At 40.1% G+C, this 11,829-nt stretch overlaps 1 long non-coding RNA gene across 2 annotated transcripts; it reads left to right on the forward strand.

Moving 5' to 3' along the window:
* Positions 1-1,213: 1,213 nt before the first annotated feature.
* LOC115635564 lies at positions 1,214-11,405 on the forward strand. 2 transcript variants are annotated; one of them, XR_003996633.1, is made up of 4 exons: positions 1,214-1,677; positions 1,798-1,880; positions 4,174-4,239; positions 10,163-11,405. It is a non-coding gene; the product is annotated as an uncharacterized LOC115635564 (long non-coding RNA). The 2 variants fall into 2 exon arrangements; XR_003996632.1 differs by having other exon boundaries at positions 1,214-1,880.
* Positions 11,406-11,829: the final 424 nt, after the last annotated feature.

The raw sequence follows: 11,829 nt of genomic DNA on the forward strand, positions 1-11,829 counted from the left end.
GATAACTTTAGTCAGGGATTATGCTTTCTTTTCAAAACATTCTTCCTTCCATAATAAAAATGTTGCTCCTGATGTTTCCCTATAGAACTTTCCAAATTTGCTGTTGAGCAATAAAAGCTACTTAGATTTATGACTTATTACATCATGAACCTTTTGTTGAGCAGAGGTTGCTTTTCTTTATAGGGTGATATCATTTAAAGTCAGTTCTGGTTTGATGTGGCTAAAAATTCTGGGCATTGCTATCAATGCCTGGTTTACTAATCATATTGGTGTATCTCCAAGTCTAATTCTGGTTATTGTTTATATATGTATATATATACACACTAAAATTTGTTAGTTTCTAAGATGCCACAAGTACTCCTCGTTATTTATACACTAGTTTCTACTAGTTTGATGGGTGAACCTCAAAGGGTCAGAGTTGAGGATGTTTGGATACTTATTTGAACTATGCAAACCTTGAATTTGCAAAATTCAACTCCAAACCTCACAAGAGGAGGCTCTCATAGCTATAACTTTAGACTGTGGTGTCTAATATACCTTTAATACTTTGTACCCCTCAGGCAGATCCCTACTCTTTTCCCTGCCACATTGACAGTCAATGAAATTTAAAAAAAAAAAAAAAAAGCCTTAACTGAAATCTAATGTTATCACAGATAGCCTGGGGAAAAACTAGACTCCAAAGGGCAGTTTACAGCTGAGACAACACAGAGCAGGTGTACTAATTCAGAGGGCACTTGGGTTGTTACTTGTATGTTTGCCAGCTCTTGCATTGTTACAGCAAAATAACGCTCAACACACATGGGACCATCTACTGAAAGGTATTATGGTCCAACAGTGCAGGAGAGGGAATTCACACAATTATTTCCACACTACCATCCTACCATGATGCTAAATTGCACAGTATGTGAATAGCTAGTAACTGACCTCTATTAGAGCTTGGGGAAACAAGTGAACAACTTTCTGCAAAGCTTCTTACATGCCAGGCATTGCCCTTTTGTTTCATGCCAGTCAAGTTAAATTTTCCTACCAGATTTGACACAGTGGTGCTTTTCTCTATTTGCAACAAAATCAGTTTAACACTAACTTTTGATTAAGTGATCCAATTTCCATGGGGAGGGGAGGTTAGCAGAATGTGTCAAGCTTGAGGGTGAAATTTTCAGTTCCTAATTACTCAGACCTCACCTCTTATATATTATGTATTTTGCAGGCTGCCATAGCTATGGGGCACAGTGGGAGTACTGCTACAAGAGCACAAGGACGTAGCTGAGAAGCCTGCTGCTCCGCTTGGTACCGGAGATCAAGCCCTCTCTCTAAAGAACTCTGGCATATAGGATAGAGTATTGTTGATCAGAAGAAATGCCTGCTCTTTTTTGCAGCTCAGTTCCTGGTTTCCTTAGTAACTGTTGGTAAAAGTAAATGCACCTGAGTGTAGTTTTAACAATGTGAAATTTCTACATACGTTGCCCAATCCAATTCCACCCACTCTCAGCATCTCCCTCATCTTCCACGATAGACCTGCCATTACATGCTATACGGTACGATCACTAGCAGAGTGGGTGCAATCAGAGACTGAGAAGCATGTTAACAGAAGTCCTGGCAAAGAACAAAAATAACCCCCTGCCAGTCACCATAGCAAATGTTGCTCCCGAGAGACAGGAAAAAATTATATACTGAGATGTAAGTGGCATAAGCCTGCCTACACCCTGTGTAGGAAGGGGCTTTAATAAAGCACTGAGAGCCTGCACGTGGGTGGAGAGAAAAACAAATGTTAACGGTGCCTTTTGTTGTCTTGGATAGCACGAAAGAGAATGGAGAGTGAAGGGAAAGCTCCCCTTGTTCTGGAGAAATACAGACTCATTGTGATAACTGCAGAGAGACTGGTAAGCTACCACACTTGGCACTGCTTTTTTTCCTAGGGTTACTTGGTTCTGCTTCAGTACCGAGGGCTGGACTTGATCATTTCTGACTATCCTTTCCAGCCCCACATTTCTATGATCTACTGCAGCAACATTATGGGGGTCAGTGTCCATTTGAGAGCTCATTCTTCACTCCCCTTTCCAGGAAAGGGTTACGCTGAATTGTACTATGCCCCTGCATACATAATAGCACCAGATATAACTGGACTGTCTGCCTTGCAGGTAGAAATGGCTGATGGTTGCATTAACAGTTTGTGAACTGGCTGGTAAACTAGACACATGCCATTTTGCTTAGGGAAGCAGAAACTAGAATAGGCTTTGTATCCTCCCTCCCCCAGGTAGCAGCAGCTGAACACAGTGACCAGACAGTGTTTAGTGGGAACCTCTGAGCAGGACCCCAGTGGGAAGAGAGAGTACTGGACAGGTGGATTGCAGTTTCACCCAGGCAACTAAAAATACAAAAGCTCCCCTTCCTAGAATGGAACAGACTTCAGGGACTGAAGCTAGGTGTAAGTATATGAAACTGGGGCTCCAGGAGGCTGGAAGAGGCCGGTAAAGGTGGTTCCTGAGCACCCTCTTGCAGCCCTGTGCACCTTAATGTCACCAAATGGAGCCGCAATAGGTTTCAGTTTAACAGCTCAGGGCCAAGGAGAAGCCAATACATATTAACAAAATACCATCTCCTTTTAATCAGGTGTCAGGCCAGGAATCCTTACAACACATTTCATCAGGCTCTGGGTTCACAGCTCCCAAACTTACAGTCTACATCAAGTCTCTGAATCAGATTAGGCTTATCTCCACGTATCCGACTCCTAAGAGTGCACCTGCTACAGCCTACCAGGCTCTAGCACCTCCTCTCATTCCTTGGTCTATTTCCTGTTCCTGTTTATATAGCTCAGATCCCAGGGCAGGTTGGCCTTGATTATCCTCAGGCTGTACACTCCAGCCTGCTCCTTAAAGGGGTAATACCTTTTCCCTCTCTCTGTTGCACTGTTTCACAGGGCAGTATAAATAAGTCACCACATTAGACAAGCACAAGTTGTTGGGCCATGTGATTGCATTTAAAAACTTGAATTATATGCAATCCAGTTTCGTACTCAAAAATTGAAATTAGGAATGGATGCCATGCTTATGTACTATGGGGATAGAACCTACCTCAGAGGATGATTGAGAGAGTAAAGCCACAAATACTCCAGAGGTGTTCAGATGTTACAGTGGTGAGCACTGTTAAAAATATAGCTAAAATGTTCATGTTGCAAAGCTGATATTAGGAAATCTTCCTATCCCTGTTCAGACACATTCTGTACAGTATCATATCTTGGTCACCCAAATTCAGCAAGAAGTAGGACTACCATTACCTTGCCTGCCTTTCTCCTTTTGCCAGGAATAAATGCGATGCCCCCTGAAAACTCGTATGAATGAATGTCTCATAAATTTTGCCCTAAAGAAAATCTGTTTGTATCCTATGGTCATAAAAAAGAAATTAAATCTGCATATAACATTCAGGAACCTGTAATTCTGCTGCACAGCTTTATTCCTACATAAATCAGTGCCTGTCATGAATATTGCACGGTACCTGCAGCTGCTTGACCCACATGATTTTAGAAAGATAAATAAAATGAAAACAAAGCAATATTCACAGAAAGGCTTCACAAACAGCACCTGCTTTTTGAAAGCTTGAAAGGCCACAAATAGCAAACTAGGAAAGGCACAGAACGTAAAGGTCTGTTAAAGCCTAAAGGTTGTGTATATATTTATTTTCCTCTTACAACAGCGGGAGAGTGCTAGGACTTCTAATTCATGGAATATCCTCCAGAGGGAGGTTATTATAATGAGGAAGAAGGCATGATGACCATCAAGCCTTGCAGAGGGCAAGGATCTATGGGAAAAGCTATTCTACAGATTTTGGGGAGAGGGCATTACTTTTAGACAGAGCTAGTCTGGAATTCATCATTGGAATGTTTTTCTTCAGAAACTGCCAATTCATCAAAACCAAAATTGTTTGCAGGAAAGAATCTGTTTTGACAAATCTCTCAATTCCAAATGTTTTGAGAAAACGTTTCAAAATTGTCTAAATGTTCCATGTTGACAGTTCAAAATGTTCATTTTCTGCTTCAAAATGACTGTTCCAAAATTTTATTTAGTTAGTTTTTTTAACACTATAAATTAAAATCAAAATAAAATGCCTTGATTGACGTGATCTGAACCTTTTTTGGATTATCGGTTTGTGAAAATTTTACTTTTTATCCCAATTCAGGGTGGGAAAGGTCTTCAAAATCATTCTCATGGGATGGGGAAAGCATCCTGCTTCACTCTAACACAGGTACCTCCTCTGTCCTTATCTTTGGATGCCAAGATTCATGTTGCTGGGGCTGCTAGCTTTTTCCTCCATAGTTGTGACTACCCCTTACTGCCTCAGGAGGCTAGAAAGTACACACAACTCTCCCACGCCCACTAACTCTCCTGCAGATTTCTACAAAGAAAATCCAGTGGGTTGGTGGGGATCATGCTGCATAGACTCACTGTTCTGCTGCCTGAGCTTAAATGACTTTGTTTGCTGCCCCTACAAGTTTCAATCCCAGAAACCACAGACTTGTGTAGATGGGCACCCACCAGCTCTAGGGAAGAAGAAAACATGCCATTTTGGCTCCGTTCTTCTCCCTTCCAGAGGGGTAGGGGCCTCTCAACCCTTCTCCACCCTGCTTTGTTTTTCTCATCGTTTTCTAGTGTATGAGAACCCAAGGTCCTTCGACAGCATGTTTATAAAACAGCAAATAAATGCAGCTCACACACGTGGCACCTTGGGGAAAGTACAGTAAGGGTTTGGAATAAATTATGAGTAGGTGAACTGGTTCAGAAACAGCATGAACGCTCTCTTCTTGCAAACTATTGTTCATTATCAGGTTCAGTTTGGGTCTGTTTTTATTTAGAAGCTTCAGCAATACAGGTGCTGTATTGAAAGTTTGAAATACATAGCCACAGAACTTACAGCAGAAGGCAGGAGCAGGGCAAGCCTCCCTCATGCTGTATCACCAATATGCCTCTATCATAATTGTCACCACCCCATACCCACTGAGCCCTATATTTTTCAGCTAAAACTGCACAGGGGACAGTGTATGGAAGGAAATTAGGCAGGGAGCTCAACTGGTGCCAACTAGACTGAGCTCCAAACTCATCACCCCATAGGCCGCTGCTGAGTCATTGGAATGCAGCAATTTTTAGTTTGATTTAGTCCAGCAGGAAATATTTTCTTTGTAAGCTGAAATGCTCTGGGGAAGATAAAATCAGTCTCCCATTTATTTCCTTTTAGGAGGAAAAAAATACACTATTTGCTTAATCCTAAAGGAGGAATTCGGCACTTTGGTTTTTAAAAAGTTCTGTTCCGAGACCTGTCCAGGTACCTTTTTTGTTGCACTGAGAACTGGGCCCTGTGTGATGAAGGTACACAATCCAGCAAACACCCCCCCGAAAGAGGCTCAATTGATTAATCAAAGGGGTGAGAGTCAGGAGTTCTATTCCTCATTCTGTCACTCCCTGTGTGACCTCATTTCACTTGTGCTTGTTTTCCCATCTGTAAAATGGGGCAATAGCTTAACCACCTTCATAAAATGCTTTGAGATCTACAGGTGAAAGAACTCTAGAAGCTGCAGACAATTTCTAGTACCATGTTAATCTATGGTTTACACAGATTTGGTCCTTGTTATCCTCTCATTAAATAAAGAGAGTTAAAAAAAAAAACACCAACACACAGCAATCCCATTGTTTACTCACATCCACACAGACTGTACTTTCTCCTGTAGCAACCCAGAAATACAACACATTGTGCTCTTTTCTGCATGCTTTGCTAACTGCAAAATCCTGCAGTTTTAAACATTAAGCAAAGTCTTTGTATTATAGCTGATGCATGCTATTAAAAGGGTACTGAATGCTTTTTCCACTGGCATTAATTGAGTAAAGGGAAAACAGACTCCAACACTGTCATATGGTATCAAAATAATTAGCTCAGCTATAAATAGCTTGGCTTGTTGTTGTTTTTTTAAGGTCAAAGCTGTAACTGAAAAGATTAGTGGCACATCACTGTGCATGCAACTGTGCCTTCTGCAACAATTCATGAATGTTAGTGCTAAGAGGGAAGTGTATTCTCAATCAGTGATCCACACAAGCCACACAAACAATAGTGTATTAAATAGGACACGTAACACGTCAGACATGAGAGTGGGAAAGAGGTGTTGGCTAGTGATTTGAGTGCAAGGCCTTGTCTGCACAAACTTACCCCAGTTTAACTAAAAATGTGTTTGTTTTTTTTCCCCAACCCAACTTTAGTTAAACTGATGCAACTCCCTTGTAGGGAAACACTTTGGTTGAAGAATGCACCATATCAAATCATTTTACATTGATTCCTTACCAACTTCAGGTAAAATATAGGGCACTCCTAAAATGAAAGAAGTGTCTATACAGGAGGGTTCATCAGTTTAATTAGTTTTTAAATCAGCTTAGTTTAAAAAAAAAAGTGAAACTTTCTTGTATAGACAAGGCCCAAGAATGGCAGCTAGGAAACCCTTGTTCTAATCCCGGCTGTGACTAATCCTGTCCTGACCTTTATATCCTTGAATGCTGATTAGGGTCTGTCTGTACAAAGACTAGACTAGGGAAAAAAGTGTGTAAAATGCCACCTTTTACAACTGTTAACTTTGTGTTGAATCTAGGATCTCATTAGTGACAATCAGCTAAACTTATTATAAAGTTGTTTAAACTGCATCCGTGCTAAATCATGTTTCATATCCTGTTGGCCAACTCATTTTTAAAAAAGCACCTTTGCCCCCAGTCTATTGCTAGTATAATTACACATTTAAACTGCCTGTCCATTTCCTCCTCTATAACATGGGGGTGATAATACTGACCTTCACAGGAATAAGGAAGACTAGTGACTATTTTAAATGTGCTTTAAGATAAAGCATGTGAGTGCTAATTGCTTTATTAATAAAGCTAAACTTTCAGTTCCCATCTAGCTTTCATGTTCTGCATGTAATTTGCAATTACTTCAGTTAGAGGATGCCCTTGAAGCTCAGTGGATCTGCAGGAAAGCTTGACACAAGCTGCTTTGTATTCATCTACAGTTCTGCTTTAAAACTACATGCATTTTTTACCCCCTAAAGACCATGATGTCTTGTGACTGCAGTTCTGTGCTAAAATCTCCTTTAACTGGCGGTTATTTTGAATAAGGCAGCTTAAATTCTAATCGCAATTGCTTGGTGTTTAGGATTGCACAACATATTGGCCTAGAAAGTAGCCAAGCAATGCATTTAGGTCCCTGTCTAGCTATTGTGTGTACCTTGATATACACACTTTCCTCCCCCACAAATTATCCAGCTCTTCTTTAATTTATCAGAAATCTAAGACTTTAGTTGTTAGTAAGCTACTACAATGGCCACAGAATTTTACGGCACCTGTTTAGACTTGGGATAGAAGTCTGCTCCTTCTGCTTCAAGCTAAAGGATAATTTTTCTCTGCTATTACCAGGATAGGCCATGAGTAAGGCCCTACTTCATTCATGATATTGCGGATCCCACAATATTAGGCTTTCACCACAATTTGATTTTAATTAGCTTATTTTGCATAGTACACAGTTTTGCATACAATTTGAGTATACAACTAGTGCTGCACTAACAATCAGTGCCTGTAAAATGTAGAAGGCTAAAGTGACTGGACTTAATTTCTACTGCAGTTGTGTTTTAGTCTTCTGAATTTTATATTGTACCGGTCACTTTGTATTACTTTCAGTAAAAAAAAAAAAAAAATACAGCAAAATGTCTGGCTATCAAAAAAAATTTTTTTAAATTGCAGGCATAACATAATATTTGAGTGTTTATTTCATTCCAACAAATTTTTCTTAAGAAAATAGGTTTACTCTGGCTTTTCCAAATTACCACTATTAATAAAGGTCCATTATTACTTTCCCACAATTTTCCATGTCTTGTCCGCAACTCAGCCGCAGTTATTTGGAGATCATCCCACAATTCAAGTAGGGCCTTAGTCACGAGTCTATCTTTGGGTCTGCGATTTTCATAGGAGTCTTGGGAAGTTAGATGTCTAACTCAGACTATCAGAGGGGTAGCTGTGTTAGTCTGGATCTGTAAAAAGTGACAAAGAGTCCTGTGGTACCTTGTAGACTAGCAGAAGTATTGGAGCATAAGCTTTCGTGGGTGAATACCCACTTCGTCACACTGAAATTCAGTGGGAGTTGGACATAAAACTCCCTTAATCCCTCTTACAATCCCAGCCTTAGTACCTGGTAATAAAGACACACCGGAAAATTACACAGAAGGGGAACTGTTTCTAAATAAAGTACTTCCCAGAAGTGCTGGCCACCTTTTTAGGAGTGGTCACGTTGGATCAAACCATTAGTCCCTCAAGCCCAATATGAGGAGAAGTTTGATGCAGTAATTAGGGCATTAGCATTGGATTTAGACCACAGTCAGATTCCCTGCTCTGCCACTTCCTTTGGCCTGGTCTACACTTAAAAATTAGATCAACCTAGCTGTGTCACTCAGGGCTGAGGAAAATTTTGCACCCTGAGCACCCTAGTTAGATCGATCTACCTCTGTGGTAAACACATATAGGTCCACAGACTAATTTCTCCATCGACCTAGCTACCGCCTTTTGTGGAAGTGGATTAACTACAACAACAGAGAAAACCCTTCTGTTGATGTAGGAACCATCTAGGCTATGGTGCTACAGAAGCAGCACTGTAACTATGCTGTTGTAGCAACTATAGTATAAACATGACCTATGTGACCTTACATGAGATACTAGTCTCTCTCTTTGCCTCAGTTCCCCATCTGTAAAGTGGAATCATAGCACTTGCCTAACTCACAGCACTTCTGAGATGATAAATACATTAAAGCTTGTGAGGCACTTGGATACTACAGTAAGGGAGGCCATATAAGTACCTTCTGTAGATACAATATCCTGTTGTGGGAAGAGGCCAATACTTGATGCTTCAGAGGAAGGTGAAGATGCCAAGCCCCCAACCACTAATGCTCATAAATTATGACCCAAAGTACAGAGAAGTAGAGATTGTTCCATTGAGTTCAAAGAACTTTAAATTAGACCGATAAGCAGTTGTACAGATAGGGGTGAAGAGGATTCCTACCTGATCCCATTGGCAAATTGGTTTACAGTTTGAGGCTTGGGATTTGAATACACTTCTTGTGACTCATATCCATATTCTTAACTTTAAAAAAAAATCTTTATTTTAAATCCAGCTGCAGTGTCTGGCTCAGTCGGAATTCACCAAGCTCAACAGGCTTAGCACTGTTCTTTTTAAATTTGACTATTACAAGAGCAACCAGAAGTCAGATAAGAAATTCGTGAAAGGAGCCCCAGTGCTGCTGATGTTTCAAACGAGACCAGATAAAGCAGTAGAAAAATATACTGAATGACTCAGCAGAAAAAAATTCAGCTGGCAAGGTTTTTTAAGGGACATGTTACCAAAATAAGAAAATAAACCAAAAAAAAAAAAAAAAAAAAAAACCACAACTAGTTTCCTACTTAGTTCAACCCAATCCTGTGAGCCCTGGATGGTGCCTGACCTACTGAAAGCAACTTTCCCCACCCACCCTTATTTCCCAAGAAACCTTCTCCTAAGAATGGCTTTAAGTATCTGTGCGACAGGAAAGGAGAATCTGAGTTGTAAGTAACTTTGTTCCCTGGGGTATGTATTCATGGCCTGGATCACCATGGTGTCGCCCGTTCCTGCACCAACAGGGAAGGAAGGACTAGATGGGACCTACTAGCCCATTTTCATTTTCTAACTTCCATGACTGTATGAAGGAATGAGATACAAGCTAGGTTTTAAGCTAGAGAATGGCCCAACATTGTAAGCAGTGGCACTGCCAAATTACCATAGGCACAGCCATATGAGCAGATGCAAGTGTGCTTGTGAAGGATAAGATGATGTAGCCTAGATTCTGCACTATTTACTCCCATTCACACTTGTGAATCTGTTGAGTTCTTTGGTATATAGTTTTAAAGCATAAGCAGGTGAAGCTCTTCCCAATCAAAAATGGTAGTAGGATCACACTGAACAAGAAGCCAGAGGATCAGGAAGTGAGACAGACGAGTGTACAGAAACAGATCGCAAGCATTCTTAAAGGTTAGAGGCTGGATTTGTCTCATTAAAACATCCAATGGAATGGAAAGCTTCATCTCCATTTGAATATTTCTCACGTACTCTGTCTTCTTAGGTTTGGGACCCGGACTACGCTGCCTACACCTAATGATATTTTGGAAGCTCCTGTGGATAATTAGGTTAATCAATTTATGTGGGTCTACATGAAGTGCTCCAGAAATCCCTAAGTGTTGAAATTATATTCTACTGTCTCAACAATACAATCCCTGCTCTGCTATTAGTGTGAAGGACCAGTGACATCCAGTGGCAAGTTGGAGTGACTGAATTCCTTACAATTCTGCCAAAGCACAGGTGCTTTATTTTCACATGGGTTGATAGCAACTCTGTCCTGTTGTTTTAGAATCATTATTAAACATATCTTGTCTCTTGCTTCTTACTCCAGGCCCACTTCTGTGGTAGCTGGGCACCTACTGAGCATGCTCCGTTTGCTATTCTTGTGAATTACATATAGTTCTATATTTGTTTTAACTTTGGTTGCATGGGTACTTCAGTGTGAGCTTCATCGGGAACAATGGCCATAAAACTGAAAATTCTCTAGCAATGACGTTCCACATAAACATAACCAGGGAGAAATTTGACCTTGGGAGAGGCTATGTGCCTAAAATACATGACTTGGTTAAGGATACTATGAAACATTTTTCTAACACTTAAGAAAGAGTACAGAAAGGGACTGAGCACTCAGCTAGAGTACTGACTTTAGAGTGAGTGAAGATTGCTGTCTCTCTCTCTCCTTCCCTCCCCCATTTTAGGAAGAAATTCTGACCACTGTACAACGATTGTTTACCAAACCTCCACGAACTTCTCTTAAAGGTCCAAGATCACTAATCAAATGTTGGTGTGTATTGTAAATTACATTTTGGAGAATGCTATATTTCAAAAACAGTTCCTCCTTTTGCTCACTGCCTAGTTCTGGATTCACTTTTCCTTGAAAAAGAGTTGATCTCTAGTATTCACTTGAACTACAGATGCAATCCTCATGGAATGAGTGAAAGAATAAATGTCATTTATAGTCTGGGTGGGAAATATTTGAACTTGGAAGCAGTTATTAGCAAAATTTTAAAAAAATCTTCTGTTCACAATGTTGAAAGTACAGAATAGAGAATTATTTTGTTTAAAATACAAAGTAATTAAAAAAATGTAACATAACTTGTGACAAATATGAATTGCAGATCCTCTGGTAACTTTAATATTAGAGGGGCCTTTATTAAAGAGAATGTTTTACTGCTTGTGTTTAGATGCACTGAACTCTGAACCCCTCTGTGTAAAAATAGATCACTGATAACCCTTAATAAAGTTGTGTATTTACCGTAACCCATAACTTGCGTTACATCAACTGTACTTCATCCCTCTGTATCTGCCACAATCTTTTACTCATATACTGTCAACCCCTGGTTAATAACAAAGCTAAAATTAAACACACCAATTCCTAAGAGGATCAGATTAAATATTGTCACCAGCAAAGTTCAGTATCGTTAGAAGCTCTGTAAGGACTCTGTAATAGTACCAAATATGTGGCTGGTATTATTTAAAACAAAACATTGAGCTACTTGTTTTCCTTTATACACACACACTGGGCATTGTCTTTCTACCACTGAAGTCAATGGGAACCCTTCTAGTGTCTTCAATGGGAGCGGTATTGTGTCTATTATGTATCTAACTTATCAGAAGGATTTTCTGGGGGGAAAAAAATGTATATAGCGTCCAGGCTGCCTACTAGAATGG

The sequence above is a fragment of the Gopherus evgoodei genome, chromosome 15, assembly GCF_007399415.2.
Source record: "Gopherus evgoodei ecotype Sinaloan lineage chromosome 15, rGopEvg1_v1.p, whole genome shotgun sequence".
NCBI classification, from domain to species: Eukaryota; Metazoa; Chordata; order Testudines; family Testudinidae; genus Gopherus; species Gopherus evgoodei.